We start from the raw sequence: 17,849 nt of genomic DNA on the forward strand, positions 1-17,849 counted from the left end.
GATAGTCGAACATATCGCATCTACGTATACATACGAATACATATTAATAGTCGTGCGTAAATGCGTATAATAATAGACGAATGACATGCTGAAAATTGAGATTTCCATCACCGCAATAAGCAGAGTGTGACCGTACTGACGTGGTTATTACAGTTTATTACAATTTAGTATTTACAACTGCTGCCTGCCTGCCTATATTATACACACACACACACGACGGACAATTATTACGACACGGCACATATAATAATAATATTATTGTACACAGTGTAGACAGCACCGGTAGGGGAGCAATAATAAGTAAGAATAATATACGATTTGCGCAACGATGCCATGTCGGTTCGCAATGATTGAGTGGCAGAGATTCCGCTGATTTTTATTTATTTAGGTTGATTGTTATTATCGCCTAGCCGCGATATAAATAATTCAAAATATTCTTTGGGATTTGGCACAATATATTATACGAATATAATATATTATGTATTATCATGTACGATATTTTATTATTGCGATTTGTGTGGAGCAAAATTAAATTAAATTAAAATTAAATCACGACGATTATTGTGTTATTAACACATATTAGCTTGTAACTATAGGGACAAGATTTTTATAGTTTTTTCACTTTTTTTAGTGAGGCTGTAATATGCAATATCACTCGGGTGAGGTTTGTCGAAGTATCATTCTACGACAAAATATGTATATACAATATTTTATTTTGCATAAAAATGCAGATAGACGTTAGAGAATATTTTATACATAATGACATGTTTTAGAAATATTCTTTTACTTTAACAATAAACCTAAATAACAAAGCAATTTTTAGAAAAAATAATGTAAAGGAAATGTACATTTTTTTTATGACGTTTTAAAAGTGGTATTAGTATTTACCTAGTAGTATTAGTGCGAAACGTTTTCCTCTCATGACAAACCGTGGCCATTGATCAAATATCATGTTGAAAGTTTAAGTTGAAGCTTTGTAATAGAGATGTATGTATTGTAATAAACAAAATCATTTCCTTTTAGTTAGATTTTTTACAGAACATGTGATCGAATTGTTAATTTTTAGATTCTGAGTGGAGCAATAAATGTATTGATTTTACAGCGATGACGTGAGTTTTATTTTTTTGTATCTGTCGACACCCTCTGGAGCAGTGAAAATGCAACTTTAATATCTCTTCTGGTAAGAAAGTGGATCTAGTTGCGACTGATAGGGTCACGTTTATTAGAACATACATTTTCGGCCTCAATAATTATATCACTCATGTCGTCGAGGACGTAATTTTATAACATTGCATATGAAGAAAACGAACGGACAATATTATAATGTTTTACACACATGACACATAACACATACGTTTGCTTTGGGCACTCGCGCAGTCGCGCTCACACGTCGTGGTAGTGACTATTATACGTTAAGTAATGTAACTATGTAAGATATTTAAATATTGTAAATTATGTACAAGTCTGGTATTACTTTCAACAGATTTCGAGTTTTCGACCTGTATAATATTCAATACGAAACGCATAATCAATATTATCATTACGATTTTGTAATAGTATTGATAATAATATTATATCAATATTATATTCTCAGAACCGTGCGACCATCGTAGGAGTGGCAACATTAACTGTTGAAATATGCCTTTGAATCAAACGGTTATGGTCCATGAATAATATACCAATGGGATAGGTCGGAGTAAGTCGAATAATTCATGACTATCTAAAACTATAAAATTAAATTCAATCAAAGGCGCAAGACTCTGAGGTTAGAATGATAGCTAACTGAGGTGAATTATCAATCGAACATAAGTAACTATAGAGCTACTATATAGTTGTTATCGCATGCCGTGTAGCTCACCTCAGCTTCTTTAAATCCAGTCACGGGTTGGAAATAATAATTATTATGCTAATATAGTAGTATTCTAGCCATTACTTTATTATCTACGGAACGGGAGGATTAAAATAAAAAAATCTGAGTAAAAAATATACCCTAACTACTCGTTTATATTGAGCCAGGAAACGGCAAACGCATAGTTAATGCCAGAGCCGTGATGCCGTAGGAGTCTGTGCTCCGGGCATAAATTTTAAGGGGGTGTCAAAAAAGAAAAATATTAAATAATAAATTAATGGAGGGGAAGAATATTTTTAATTTCGCACTGGACGCCAAATTATGACGACACGGCTGCTATTATTTCATAACTGGTGGTCAGGAACACGGCCTCCGAGACGGAAACAATTTAAGATATCAGCTGTTGTATAGAAACGCATATTATGTCTGACGACGAGGCCGGTCGCTAGTTATCTATTTGATGGGTCGTCCAAGTAATCTTAGTGCGAAATAACACGATGCCCAACTGCCGTGTAATAATAGTACTTACTTTAAAGTAGGTAACGGTTACACAGTTACACCATCGTAATGTCACAATGTCACATGCATATACCGTACCTACACATAGTGGGTACTATCTATCTATTATTATTATTTTATTATTGTTTTTATAATTATTATTATCATATTATATTCGTATATAATACATTATGACGTGTACGTATACGGCAAAGGTATTTTGACTTGTCTTCCGTCACCGTACATTTCCATTATTATTATATTGACGTCTAAACGTTATCAGAATACTACGTCATCGCGATCCACGGTGGAGGTTAATGAATCGTTATTATATTACGACGTAGATATCTACCAATACTATAGGTACTTATTATTTTTGTTGGACTGACAGACAAGTTATTTATGATGGGCATTTAATATAGGTGTTTTTCATTAAGGTCGTTCGTTAAGTCGATTTTGAAATTCTAAGTGATAGACATTAATTATTACCTATAAATTTGTTATCTGAATATTATAAATTATTGTGTTCAATTTTAACGATATATTTTACCATCGATTAATACAATTATTAAAAACAGCGTACAGCGATAGAACGTTTTAAAACAACACTACGAGATTCGAAACACACTGTTTTGCATGCTATACGAACCTTATTTTCAATATCTTACGTACATGGTACATATACTGAATGTTAATCGATTTAATTATACGATATGGATTTTGAAAACAAACTTGGATTCATCGTATTGTCTTGTTAGTTGTTTAGATCTTAATAAAATACCTGCTTGTGGTTTTTTAACAACTTTACTAATCAACATTTGATTTTAAAAATGTACAAATGTAGTATACGTTTTTGCATATACAACAACAACAACAACAACGAAGCTTTTTAAGATAAAAAACGGAAAAAAGTTGTTCATAGGATCTAAACCATAAATACGTTAAGACGTTTAAATCCGTTTTCAATACCACAATGCATAAAATGTTCGATTTTGATACCTGAGATTTGAAAATATATAATACAAAATCCCTAAACTTGATCTTACATGAATCAAAAAAAAGTTTAGTTAAAACTTTAAAGTCACATGACATATTGACATACTTGTCATATTATATTGTGATAGGTAGCTATTGGTTGTCCCCGAATACTATTGCAAGTGGTAACTGTCTGCTTCCCCTAAAATCCGGTGGGTTGCAATTGACCTAGATTCGACATTATTATGTAAAAAAAATGTCACCGATCGTATACTCAAATAATACTTACAAGTACTTACGACTTACCTATTGGCTATTAATAGCTATTATAGAATCGTGTATAAATGGTATATCGCTCCAAGTCGCACACGCTTGTTGTACACTTGTACATCAATATACCTAATACAAAAATATCCGTAATCAATAGTCATTATCGAAATTAAAAAATATTGTTGTTAATCGAGTAAATAGTTCAAAATAAACACATTCATGTTATGACTGCATATTTTGTCACGGCTGGTGTAGTATACCTATTGGCTATTACGTATACGTGGAACAGCAGTGTGACAGTTCTGGATTGATTGACAAATGTTTTTGGTATTTTAAAAGTGTTCGAGTTCACGTTTAAAACTATAGCTACGGCATAAATTATATATTTTGTGTGAAAATCGCAACGAAATCCTGCAGGAAAAAAAATGAATAAATTATTGTTTTACAAAAATAATAGGACGGATGGTATTTTATGATATCTTGTCTATATGGATCGATTTGTATAAAAACGACTGTTGCAGTGTTGCGGCGGGTGAGATCGTATAATATATATATACATAGAGATCAGGGGAAAAATAATAATTTAAAATTATTATATTATATAAAAAAAAAAATACAAATACAAAAAATCTATATACACTGGCGTTGTTGTTCGGAAACGACTGGACGCAAATCGTCCAAATGTCACAACAGTATGCCATCGCGATGAAACTTATACGATTCACCTTGCCTATAATATTATTATTTATTATATATATATAAGTTTATTGCTATTACACCTGATGGTAAGTCGCAAGTAGTACGTTACTGCGAGATTTCGGTATAGGTAATATTGTAAATAAATACAAATATATACAATGTAATATTAATATCGTCATTAAAGTTTATCGAACGTGTTCGAGCAATCGAGTGGCGGGGTCGCTGACTGCCTATTGACTGAGAGTTAAGATTTCAAGAGATATTTCTGTTATCACCTACAGTACATATTGTAAACTTACATAGATACGTAGGTTTTGTTTCCCCTATAGTGTATTTTATATATTATTTGACAATTATAATTATACATCTATATAAAATGAAAAAAATCAATTAAATTAATAAAATCTAAGTTAAAACAACTAGATCACTGTTGTTAACATTGAGCCAAAAGGAAAGTTTATTGATTTCAAACGTAAAATAAAGTCTTGCCGATTTATAGATTGAGATAATTACACATTGTAATCTGACGACATTTCAAATTTATCGAATAAACAAATTTACTAAAACAAAAAATCTAAACCTGATTATATTTATGTAATGATTATATAATTAAATTTAACAAATTAATCTGGTTAGGATAAGAGTATGAAATAATCAATTTCGCAATATGCACTATGGTCCATTGTTCACAGGCCGTGATGTTATAGAAATACATTTTTGTTGATAATTGTTTATTTTGTATTTTGTGAATAAATTATTATTAAGCCAAATACGTACCTAATAATATAAGTATGTAGGTACTACATAATATGATCAACTCTTAATCTAAAATCTAAATCTAACCCTAACATTAACAGAACGTGGGTATTAACATGTGTGATGATGTATAAAATGGTATATTATACATAATATAATGGCTGTTGCATCGGTAAGATATCCGAAATTTCCTATCATAATAACCACCAGATGCCGATAAAAAGATCATTTTTGAATATCCGAATTCCGGTGTTTCAAAAACAGTAGTCACTATCGCGTCTGGAGATCATAAAATCGTAAAAATATGTTCGGCCAAACTAGTTCTCGCAGATTATAGAATAGAACGCCAAGAAAATCTCCTTGTACGGTATAATCGCACAACAATATTGTCGGTTCAAACATATTATTATATATATATATATATATGTATAACTCTCAACTCGCCCACCGCTTTTAAGATCAAAAACGCCAACGTCAATTCGTTTATCGTTTATTCTTCACCACCGATGTTCGTCGGTTCAAATAAGTTAGTAATTCTAGCGCAACATTATTATTATACTCTGCTTAATATAGAATTAATATAATATAATATTATTATTAAAATACTTATTACTTGTTATACTTTGTTCGATGTTACCAGTGATCAGTGGCCTTGATTAGGTCCCACACACAGTGGTCGTAGTGGTTGTGGGTTTGAAGAGGGAGTAATTTCATTTCTTCACTTTTTAATTTTCCATTCTACTACTTATTTAATCAAAAATAACGCATTCCCCTTTAAGAATTATGCCTTTTAAGTGTACGTATTATTGTGCTAGCTTTTATCAAAACGGTATAATATTGATTTCTTGACTTGGAAAATAATACATTTAATTATACAATTGTTATTTTATTTTACAATTAGATTCTATATTTATATCCATTATCAAGTTGAAAGTATTATGTAACACAAATTGCTATTAATAATTTAACATTTAAAATAATTTACCTATATTATATTTGTTTTTATTATTTAATTATTCTTAAATATCTAATTACCCGATGGGGTAGTAGGCCCATTATAAATATTAAATTATTTGTTTATTGTATAGAACAAACCGAGATATAAGATTAACAATGATGTACTTAACTTAACTTTAATTACTAATAACAAGATTTAATCTAAAAATGATAAGTATTTACATTAAGTCAGAAGGGTGTTCGTTGCCTATTGGTAAAAACTAAGATGCATCCATACAGTGGATTGAATGGTTAAACGGACCAAGTTCGTAGTATGATATGAGGTACAGATGAAGCACGGGAGAGTAAGGTGCTCGCGAAAGACTCTAAAATGTACTTGTGAGAAGAGCGATGGTGGTTATAGTGGTCGTATGCTGTGCATGGTTATAAACCCCTCAAAATCAGTAATATTAATTTTATTTTTGCACATTGATTATAATAATGAACAATATTTTTTTTATATCATTGGTATCAAGTATCCATTTTCCAATGTTTAAATAACAGTTGTTTAAGGTATGGTTTTGTTATGATTTTATACTTATGATGACCATGTATAAAAGTTTAAAAAAAGTACATTTTATAACTTAGCTGATTAGCTCCTCTTCTGTAGTAATTGTCCAATGCGTATATTATTCTACCCATTTTGTCCATAGGTCCTTCTATAAAAATTGTTTTTATTTTAATCTCATTAGTGATTACTAGGGCTGTGATTTTAAAGCACAAAAACCAACTTAAAAAAACAAAAAATAAGCTTATTTTAAAAAAAAGCATGACCAAAAATTAACATGAACTAGTTATAAAAATGAATAAAAATACATTTCTTACTCCGCTCAGAATCTAAAATTGAAATATTAATATAAATTAAAAAAATTATTAATTACCGTGTATTTCCTTAGGTTTGAAGTAGTGAAACTGACTCTATTGTTTGACAGAATATGTTTGTACATTGAAAACGAACTGTCTACATCCACTGAAGTGATCGGTACATATTCTCTACAAAAGGTTTCAAATTAAAACACTAAATCTTAAATTTTGAAATGGTCAATATCGATGTTATAGGCATACTGACCGTATAGGTACTGCAGGTTATAATATGTAGATCGATTATCTATACCTTTAATACATTTAATAAACAAGCCGATAACGAAAACAATAATAATCCAATATCCGAATTCTGGGTTTTTATGTTTTTCATATTAGTTATTTTTTTTGATTGCAATAGCATATTAAACATACAAAAAATTCACAGCTGTAATAATTTAAAAAAAGCAAAAAAGCATTTACACAAAAAAAAGCAGAAATAAATTGATTTATTTGGAATCAGAATGACGTGAAACGAATTTATGAACAAAAATTAGATTTCTATCTCATATATAAATAGAAAACATATGCTTAAAAATCCGAGCCCCAATGATTACCTTCTCTATTTTTTTTTTTATTGTTATTATCAATTATAAAAATGAATTAATTTAAATTATAATGTCAACTCATTTAATCTTAATGTGTAACTTTATGATGAAATATTTTAAAATTTAAGTAAATTAAAGTAAGCTTAAATTAAAGTATAATTAATATTTAAATTATTTTACCACACTACCAACCAATTAGAATGCATTAGGTCGAACCATAAAATATAAATTAATAATCAAATTATAAAAATCATATATATATATTAACCCATAATATTTTCAAAAAGTACTATTTCATCTACTTAACACTATATTGTTAAGGACACAAGAAAATGCATCATAAAAAAGTTCTGTACTACAAAAAAGAGTATGTCTGGTCACCATATTTTATACAACACAAGTTAGTTTATGTCTCAAGCTCAAAATACTCGTCTTGGTAGCATATCTATATAATATATACAGTATTCTATACTATCTATAAAATAATCTATAAAATGACTGCACTACTGCAGTATGCATTTTTGCATTCGCATACATGTATATTGTATATAGTACATACATAGAGAAAATATGTAATATAGGTGGGTAGTCGAGTTATAAATATTTCTTATCGTTAAATAATTGTTACCAGGACGTCATATAGAATGTGCTCGTTGATTCGGTGTGTACTCGTGACTGTATAGTGTATGTGGACTCTGGGTTCAGTATTGCATAGGTACGCTATCTACCGCCACACATTGATATACGACCGCGTATTACATCGTATTATTTAAAGAATGTAACTTTTGAAAATGGTTTTGTAGGGATCGAGTTTTTGTAGAAAAAATATTTGAAGTTAGCGGACACTTTTATAACTGCAAACGTACTTATATCTAAGGTAGCTTAGAACATTTGAATATGTAGCTGTATTAAGGATGTTCAATGTCAAAAAACTTAGATGCAAATTTAAAATACCAAGGGAACTTTAGTGAATAATTAAATTAGATATATTTTTAAAAGTAACGTATATATTTAGTATATACAACGGTATTTTTGTTACATTTTTCGAAGTATAGGTATAAACTCTAAAGTGATTATTGTTGGCAATTGATATACTACATATAGGTAAGATAGATACCTATAGTATTTATGTATAATTAAATCGATACTGTGGAAGATAAAGGAATACAAAAATAAGCAGTGTTTCTGGTTGAACGTATAGGAACTCTGAAGCTCACTTCCGTAAGTAGACTCTGGAAATCAAAAGAGTTAGACCGAAATGTTGAAAGAAATATACGTTTAGCTGAAAGTTGTCGATCCGCGAGATTAGGTAAACCCAGCATTTGATTTACTGGTGTGTAGTCATGGACCATGGGGTGGACATTTGATATTTAGAATGAAAGAAGCTTCGTGAAAAAAATATTCTCTATGTATAATTATATGTCAGTCATAAGAGAAATATGGATTCCAAATTATAGAATCATCCTCTAGTAAAGGTTTGAAGAGAGTGCAGTAAAGGGTTTTATAAGAAAGGTAGTAAGTTTAAATTGCAAGCAATTTTTAATAAAAACTACAAAGCCAAGGATTTTCAGTGCCTAGAGCAAATTTCTTAAATGAACAAAGTACGTACCTACGGACTAAAATTGAAATTATACTTCAATAGTGAAACCCTAGATTGTAGCAAACAGAACGATATAAAATGAATGGTATAAACAAAATTAGGACAATATTAAGCTGTAAAAATTAAGTGATTCGCCTTAGTGTTTAGTAAACATTGTTAATGGATACTTATGGTTTTAATAGTAAAATTGTATAAATATAATATATTAAAAAAAAAAAAAAAAAAAAATGGGAAGTTAATTTGCTATAAAACAAGTTTTAAATGTAGGTACTACGTTATTAAAGTATATGATTAATAATAAATTCATAAATTCTAAAATCGATTCTGAATGGAGACGATGTTTCAGTATATAAGGATATTTTATAAATGATAAAATATATTAGTAGTACATTACTCTTAACAATTAGGTAGGTGAAATCAATTTTTGACGAAAACATCGTACAAATAAATATACTATAATATAAAAATATAGCTAAAAAAAAGTTTAATATTTATTATTGATATTAATTTTTAAAGTTAATGTCGATGTACCGTACTACTAATATGTTTGTCGTATAATAATATTGTAATTACTAATTAGTGTAAATAGCTTAAAATTAGTTGAAATATTTTGAAAATATTATTATGAACTAGCAAAAGGTTTTAACTGTTTCAAGTTTCTACGATTAATTTTTTTTTTAATTGTAACAAAAATTATTTTAATGTTTAGAAAATTCTATAATTTAAGTATTTGGTAAAATTTTGAGTTTCTAAAGTTACCTATTCATTATTTTTTAAACAACAAAAATACAAAATCAATTTTCTTGAAAATCAATTTCGCGTAAAAATGTTCGTTATTCCCTATTCCCCCTCCATATTATTTAGAGAAGTAAGTACTAGCTTTTTTACTTTTGGCTTTATAGTATATTAGGTATAATTTGTTACCAGAAATCATTCTCAAAAGGTCATAATGGACAAAACATTGTAATATTGTATTGCATAGTATTTTATGATGTATAATTATTTATCGTTACCACGATATGACGAACGGTAATTTCAACACACACGAATAATTGCCAAATTGTTACTATTTTTTTTTTTTTTTTTATTGAGCATTTTTTCTTTTCCAAATGTTATGAAAAAGGTTAAATTATTTATAATCGTTTTAAAAATAGTTATAAAAAAGTGTGTTTGTTGAAAGGTAAAATGTTTGAAAATTTCGTTTACTTCTAAGTGTACATGATTTTAAATAATAAATGTTTGTTAGGGATACTATTTATTTTGTTATTTTCAAGAAAATTATCAAGTATAGATAAGTACAAAGTTATGTTATGTATGACGTGGAACCTTATAACTATATTTTTGTATGCGAGTAGTTAAATATTTATTAAATGGCTGTATTCTTATGTACACTATCGATATATTCTACTTTTATTATTATTATATATTTATATCACTGATCACTACGTTGCTTTTATTCGAGTAAGTTATTAAAAAACAAAAACAATTTGTATGTATATTGTATTGAATAATTTGTCTGGTATATATATATACAATTAGTGAATGTCAGATTGTGTAACTAAAATGTTTACAATTTAATCTGAATAAAAGTTGATACCTGTTTAACTTATAATGTAGGTAACTGCTAATTATTTATTATCATTTTGAAATCGAGAATACTACAGTATAAACGCTTTCTATGTCAAAGTGCATATAACTAATGATACGTACATATAATATATATATATATACTTAACATTATGTTGTATTGTTATATAATGTAAAATTGGTTCATGTTCTAACCAAACACGCATTAATATCTAACTATCAAATATTTTAAGATATGTTATAAAATAAAGTTCGCTATGAAAAAATTTTTGCGGAACTAGTCGTTTATTATTTGATAACCATACGTACATCTTTGATTATTATGATTAATGAATATTAAACTAAAAATAAAATGAATACCTACAAATTAAAAATGGTTGAATAATGCACATGCCATTTTCAACTTAGTTTAAATTAGTAAAATAATATTCGTGGGATTTATGTACATATTATACCCACTATGCAAACACACGTGTTAAGAATTTAGTACTTTGGTAATAAGTTTTCCAATTCGAAATATCTTCATAGAAGATCCCACTTTATAATTACCTAGTACTGTATCGTTGCTAACTAATATTTATTAATGGGCCTTACATAATTTAATAATAATCCAATATTCTAACAATATTACTTACTAAAGAAAAACCAAAAAAAATAGTATTTTGTATAAATAAAGAATTATTAGTATAGGGTACAAACCTATTTCATAAGAAACGTTTATACAGAATGATCACTTCACACTTATAACAACACTTAATAGTTAATATGCTTATACTATTATAGGGTAATAAATCAAAACAACTAAATGTTAAAAAAAATATTTTATCATATTAGATTAATGTCGATTATTGGTATATTAGAAATTTTATTTTGTAATAATATTCATTACATTATTTTGTTACACATCATCACATACTACAAATACCATCATGTTTCATTTATTATTTGGCATTGAAAATATCAAGTATATAAAAACAACCCGTTTCTATTGTTATTAAAATAAATACTAAAATTGCAATAATTGCAAAATGTACCAACTATATATAGGTACTTATAAGATTTAATATAAACTTCTACATAAGCAGTTCTTACTAAAAACTAAAAATATATTGTCATAATTTTTTTTGTAGACACTTGAAGTTTACATTTTGACATTGCAGGAAATTGTTTAAACAAACAATGAATATTTTCGTTATTTTGTCAGAATTCAAATAATCTATTCGTTGGGACTTGAAATTCTATTATATTATTATTAAATTCTATTTTAATATAAGCAATGGCATTTTAAAAATATTTAGATAATTTTTTGTTGTTGTTTATTTAATATATCATATTACCAATAGTTAAATACATTTTTATAATGGCGATAAAAATATAATATTTAGTAAAATATACTTAGGTAGCAATATATGCGAATAGAGGCGATCTGTTTCCATTCTCTGATTTTAATTCGTTTTTCGTATTCAACGATGATTTATTATTGAATTGAAATTCAACACATCCATTATAGTTATTTACTATTACACTCTACACTTGACTCCAGATGTGCTGCAGTGAGGATACTATTGTCTACAACTTGTCATTTTTTAATTTTTTTAATTGTCTTCAACTTTAAAATAAAATTGATTTTAATTTTAAATAATTGAATTTTTATAATAGATACTTAAGAGTAGTAATTAGAACTATATTTTTACTCTTATGGAATATTATTCATAATCAAAATAAATGCTAAAAATATTTTTATTTTGTTTTTCATAATTAGGTTTTTTCAAAACAAAACATGTATGTATGTTATAATAAAAATAAAAAAAACTATCAATGCGTTGAGTTTTAATTTTATCAATTTTTTTGTTTAAAATAAATATTATTCGGAATTTATATTTTTTTTACTTACGATATTTTTTTAATTTGCCATGAATATAATTTACGTAAGTATTTATGTATATTCATAAGTTATAGTAACTACGTATCTATAATAAAAATATACATGTATTATACGAGTATAATTAAGGATTAGCATTCTTAGAATCAATTTTTGTTTTAAGAATTACATTAATTCTTGATTTGTTAGTATATACACTCGAAAGAATGTTAATGAAATATTGTTAAACTCTTAAAATTTAGATAAGTTAGAATAGTCGTATTCACTTTGTACAACAGTATTAAAATTTAAAAATATAATAGATCCAAAATCGATGAAAAAAAATATAATCGATCCATTCCTAATAAAAATAAAATTAATCATTTTTCTTTTTAATGAATAATAAATTAACAACTTATTCCTGATTATATTTTTGTTCATGATATACATTTATAATGGTTATTATTATTTTATTTTTTATTTTTATGTTTTATTAATCTTCATTAGTAATAATTGTTGTATATTTTAAATTACGAGTATATTATGTATTATATATTTTAAATAAAAATATATATTATGTTTTACATTAATAGCTATAACACAATGAAGTAAAACGAAATTGTATGTATTATATAGTTTAAGAAATAATTAAATGAACTTCATCAACAGTAATTTAATTAACTTATACAGCCGAACTATAGGGAAGATATCAGCCAATGTTTGATGTTAAAAATTTCAGCAATGGGTATAAAAAATTTTGAACAGTCTGAGACTGGATAAAAAATTCACCATACACACACATAAACAATCACATATATAATACATTTTACCATTCTTGATATAGACTTTGAATTTAGCTGGTGGTAAATTAAAACAGACCGAATTTCCACGTAATGATATAATAATGCTGAATATTTTCAATAGTAATATAAATATATTAGTGAATAGTGGCGCTCCAACAAAGTCAATGAATTAATTTTTAGGGTGGACTGATTTAATATACATTATATATTATACATGTATTAGTACCAAAAACAAGGGATTATAAAAAGTGGTACGATTCCCACTTAACTTCTCCCCCGAGGACGCTCTTGAATATAATACGATAGAAGTATTGTTATGGCTAATTGAGCGCCGTTTCAAATTTCAGGACGCATCTGTTTACAAAGTCCGTCAAAGTGTAGAAGTTCGTCAATCGCCATATTTATACTTGTATTCTAGTATTTTACATACCTAAGTCTTAGATTTTTAAAATTAGATTTTATAAAGTACTTCCACTCGATTTATGTAATCATCTAAGCACAAACACATTTTACGCAGGTGTATCATTGTTTTGAATTCAAATGTGACAATTATTGAATTTTATAAATAATCTCATATGAAATTAGGTTAGGTACTTACAAGTTTTTAAGGATAAAAACACACGAGTTGATTTATATCCCAGCACATCATTTTCTCAGTTTTATTCAACGATGAAATTCTAGAATGATAGCTCCCTGTCGAGTCCTTATTGTAAACTCAGATTCTAAAATAAGTTATTGTAGATTGGACGAGAGGGTTATAGCTCACTCAAATTTTATTATTGGCTTCTACATTGGTAGGTATGATAAAATTAATATTTTTTTGCTTTAATTGCTTTAATGATTAATAAAATACATTTAGTATAAAATATATTACAAACCTAAATGTTATTAACGGATGACTTCTCTATCATCATGTTTAATTTAAAAAAAGTATGTACACGTCTTTTGTTTTTTAGTATACCATTGTAATAAAAAAATTTGATAATGTGTTTACGTACTACATTTAACACATATAGGTACTTATTGTGTCAATAGGGTATATAGACTGTACAATACAAATAATAAATAAAATAAAAATGCATAAAATAATATTTTACGTTTTTGATGTTTATTCCTAATTCCTAAGTTTAATTCATACTACTACCAAATGTTTCTTACAAAATGTTTTCAACATTTTTAAAACGATAGGGTATAAAACTGACATAGCTTTCTGACATCCTCAAGAATCCGCAGTGCATATACCATAAATTGGTTTTAATTCTCTCCGTTATCGTAGTATTTAATAACATAATCGAGAAAGTCTTATTATAAACATGAATGATATGTGTGCATCTGAGAAACGGTATTGCTTTCAACAGGAAGCATAACCTCGATATCTAGACACTATTATTAATATAATTTACATACATTGTTTCTATTGACAACCATGTTCAAAATAGTCTCTATGTCGTACATATATACCACAACGCGACTTAAAAGTTAACACTTTATTTCACGATTTTCCACCGTGAATAGAAGTTTGTTATTATTGTTATTTAAAAATGTATAATAATAGATGTATTATAAAAGTTGTTACTAATTACCAACCTTGGTGTGTCTGGTAATAAACTCAATTGTAATTTCCGCTTAGCGGTTGTCCTTCTTCATATTCTGAGTAAAATGATTAATTATTGCCCAAACCATCATAATACGGCATTGTTTGTTATTCGATCCATTGAATTTTCCACGGATCAATATATAAAAAAAAATATAAGTAAAGAAAATGTCGAATATTGAAATAACTTGTCAGTAGTTTAGTTTATTATCGTTGAATCGTCTATAATAAGCAATTTATTGTTTACCAAATTTAATTCAAACTAGGGTAAATGTGGATATTTAGTAGTTAATATATTTTTTCTATATATTCTAAACTTTAGATAAACGTTGCCAAAAAAAATAATTAAAAATATATTATAGCAACACAAAAGTATTTAGGTTAATTGCATTGTATTATATGTGTTCACGTCCTTGCAGAGTAATTGAGAATAAAAAAAAAATAATGTTGTATTTAAGTATTATAAATACTTATAGGGTGAACTGCAGTGGCAGAGTTAATTTGCTTACTATCTATACTAACACGACTCAAAACTCAAAAGTACCTATAAAATAAGCCGAAAAAATAAATATTTTCTGTAAAAATACGATTAATAGCATTAAACTTGCCTATATAGTATAATACTTTATTTTTTGAGGTATATGAACAGTGCCGGGCGCTAGGTTTTTCGCTGCCCTGTGCCAATAACCTATAATATGTCACCTATGCCGCCCTTATATAATTTACATATTTTTATTTATAAATAATGCCGCCCCTAAAATTCCAAAAAAAATTGCCGCCCTTTGCGGTCGTACAGGTCGCACACGCCTTTCACCGGCACTGGGTATAAATTGTAAAGTTTTAGATGATATTATTGATCAACAATAAACAGTGGTCACAAATACATTTTTTTATCTTAAATTTTATAAAAAATCTAATATTTATAAAAAATATTCAGGACTTTGAGTAAAATATTAAAATGTTCGTCATAAAATCATTTGCACTAGTCATTAGTTGTATAAATATAAGCCGTCGTTAAAACAAAAACAAGTGTTCATTGGAATTCATCAAAGCCCTGCAGTCACCAAAGTAATACTTATAGCTCAAATAACCTTTGAAGTAAAAGGCTTTTACAATAATATGCTCGACTTTTTTTTATAATAACCCAACAATATTATTTTTTTTTCGTTTTTTACAGATTTATTCTTTTTCCTATTATCATAATAATATGATATCACCTGTAAAATATTTTACGCGCCGTCTACTTCTGGCTATAGTTCCGAGTATTATGTAAACAGTGGTGATGAATAGATACAGAATGTAGATACCAATGGTAATTTCAAAAATCTTACGTGTGGGAAAAACCTATTAATGAGAAATAATAAAGCAATTCACAAATGACATTGAATGGCGGCGTTCGTCTTTTGTATAATATTTTAATATTTACACGTTTGACTTAACTGGTCGTGCCTCATACCAGCTGGTGTACACGAGACGAGTTACGACCAAATATTAATGATCATAAAGCATTTCGTCAGCACATTTTTTTAAACCAAGTTTACGGTTTCTAATAAGGTGTAACTACTATAGGTAATAGCTATAGTAGATATAGGCATATATATGTGTTAAACAGATATTACAATTTATTATGTTTCTTAAACGAAATAATATTTTGAGGCATCACGTCCTGTGCCATTTTTCCTAGCACATTTTAGTTTTAAAATATTTCAATTATCGTTATTACGGAGTATATATGCATAATAAATTACTGTGCAAACAAAAGGTATACGCATTTTTATTTTACAGTTGTTCATAAAAAGTGTTTTAGCTTAAATTAATGTAAGTTTACGCCGATTATATCATTAACTGCCGGTACAAATTCGTTAAATATTACTATAATTTGTGTGTACCATACTGTGTCTTGTGTCTACTCAACAAATATGTCATACATTCATGTCCATTAAATGTTTAATAAGTATTATATATTATGTGCAATGGCACAGGCTTAATATTAAATAGGGACTCAGTGACGCAAATGTTATGATGTAGGCGCTACACCGAAAATTCACCTTAGCACAGACCTCAATAATTATCTTATAGTTGTATAATATCAATATGGGTATACTTACAACTCGTCCATTTGCGCCACAGTGTTTCCCAATCTATGGGTCGCGACTCAAAATTGAGTCGTTAAATATTTTTGATGGGTCACTGTTCATGAAATAATAACAAGGCAAAAATATGGTTAAAGAAAAAATTCATGTATATTATTTAAAATACATTTTTGCCGTAAATTTATTAAAAAATGGTTTTATAACGTAGTTTTATTCGATACCTCTACGTATGGATATCATAATAATATGAAATATAACTTACTATTGTAGGACATAGGTATCCATTATATTTATAGTAATATTTGTATTATTTTATCACATTTGTAGCTTTATCGGTAAATACATTAATGACTTGATGGTATCGTACTATCGTTGTGTCATAGGTGCTCACTGCTCATGTATGGCCATATTATGTTGACTGTTCATAAGAATATACCGAGACTATTAGCTAAATTAATTTTATTATTACACAATGTTGGTTTGTATTTTTATTTTGAAGCAGGTATATCTAAATATTTAAATTTAAAAATTATCTTTATATTTAACTTAATATATAATATAATATAATTAATCATTCGGGTTTTGCATTATAATACAACAAAATGATAGCATATATAAAAATGATTATTACCTAATGTAACTATATTATTGCTTATTTATTTTATTTTTTATTTATATTTTTTGTGGAAGGAAGTTTACTCAATAGCTAGAGAGTAAATTTTTCGTTAAATTTTCGTTATCTACGATCATTAACTGCTCTAGAAGCCTAAAATGCAAGGGTATCAACTAGACCCTTTTGTTAGCGCTGCTGTAGTACCTAAATATAATGTTGACGTTTAACACACTAAAGACATTATAT

At 27.5% G+C, this 17,849-nt stretch overlaps 1 long non-coding RNA gene across 3 annotated transcripts; it reads right to left on the reverse strand.

Annotated features, from left to right (window-relative positions):
• Window positions 1-496: 496 nt before the first annotated feature.
• Window positions 497-7,177, reverse strand: LOC114124977 (uncharacterized). 3 transcript variants are annotated; one of them, XR_007603471.1, is made up of 6 exons: window positions 6,925-7,173; window positions 6,618-6,702; window positions 3,853-4,003; window positions 3,629-3,721; window positions 3,450-3,550; window positions 497-1,143 (listed from the first exon to the last, which is right to left on the reverse strand). It is a non-coding gene; the product is annotated as an uncharacterized LOC114124977 (long non-coding RNA). The 3 variants fall into 3 exon arrangements; XR_007603462.1 differs by lacking the exon at window positions 497-1,143 and having other exon boundaries at window positions 2,645-3,550; window positions 3,808-4,003; window positions 6,925-7,177; XR_007603453.1 differs by lacking the exon at window positions 497-1,143 and having other exon boundaries at window positions 2,645-3,550; window positions 6,925-7,174.
• Window positions 7,178-17,849: the final 10,672 nt, after the last annotated feature.

The sequence above is a fragment of the Aphis gossypii genome, chromosome 1 (assembly GCF_020184175.1).
Source record: "Aphis gossypii isolate Hap1 chromosome 1, ASM2018417v2, whole genome shotgun sequence".
Taxonomy (NCBI): Eukaryota; Metazoa; Arthropoda; class Insecta; order Hemiptera; family Aphididae; genus Aphis; species Aphis gossypii.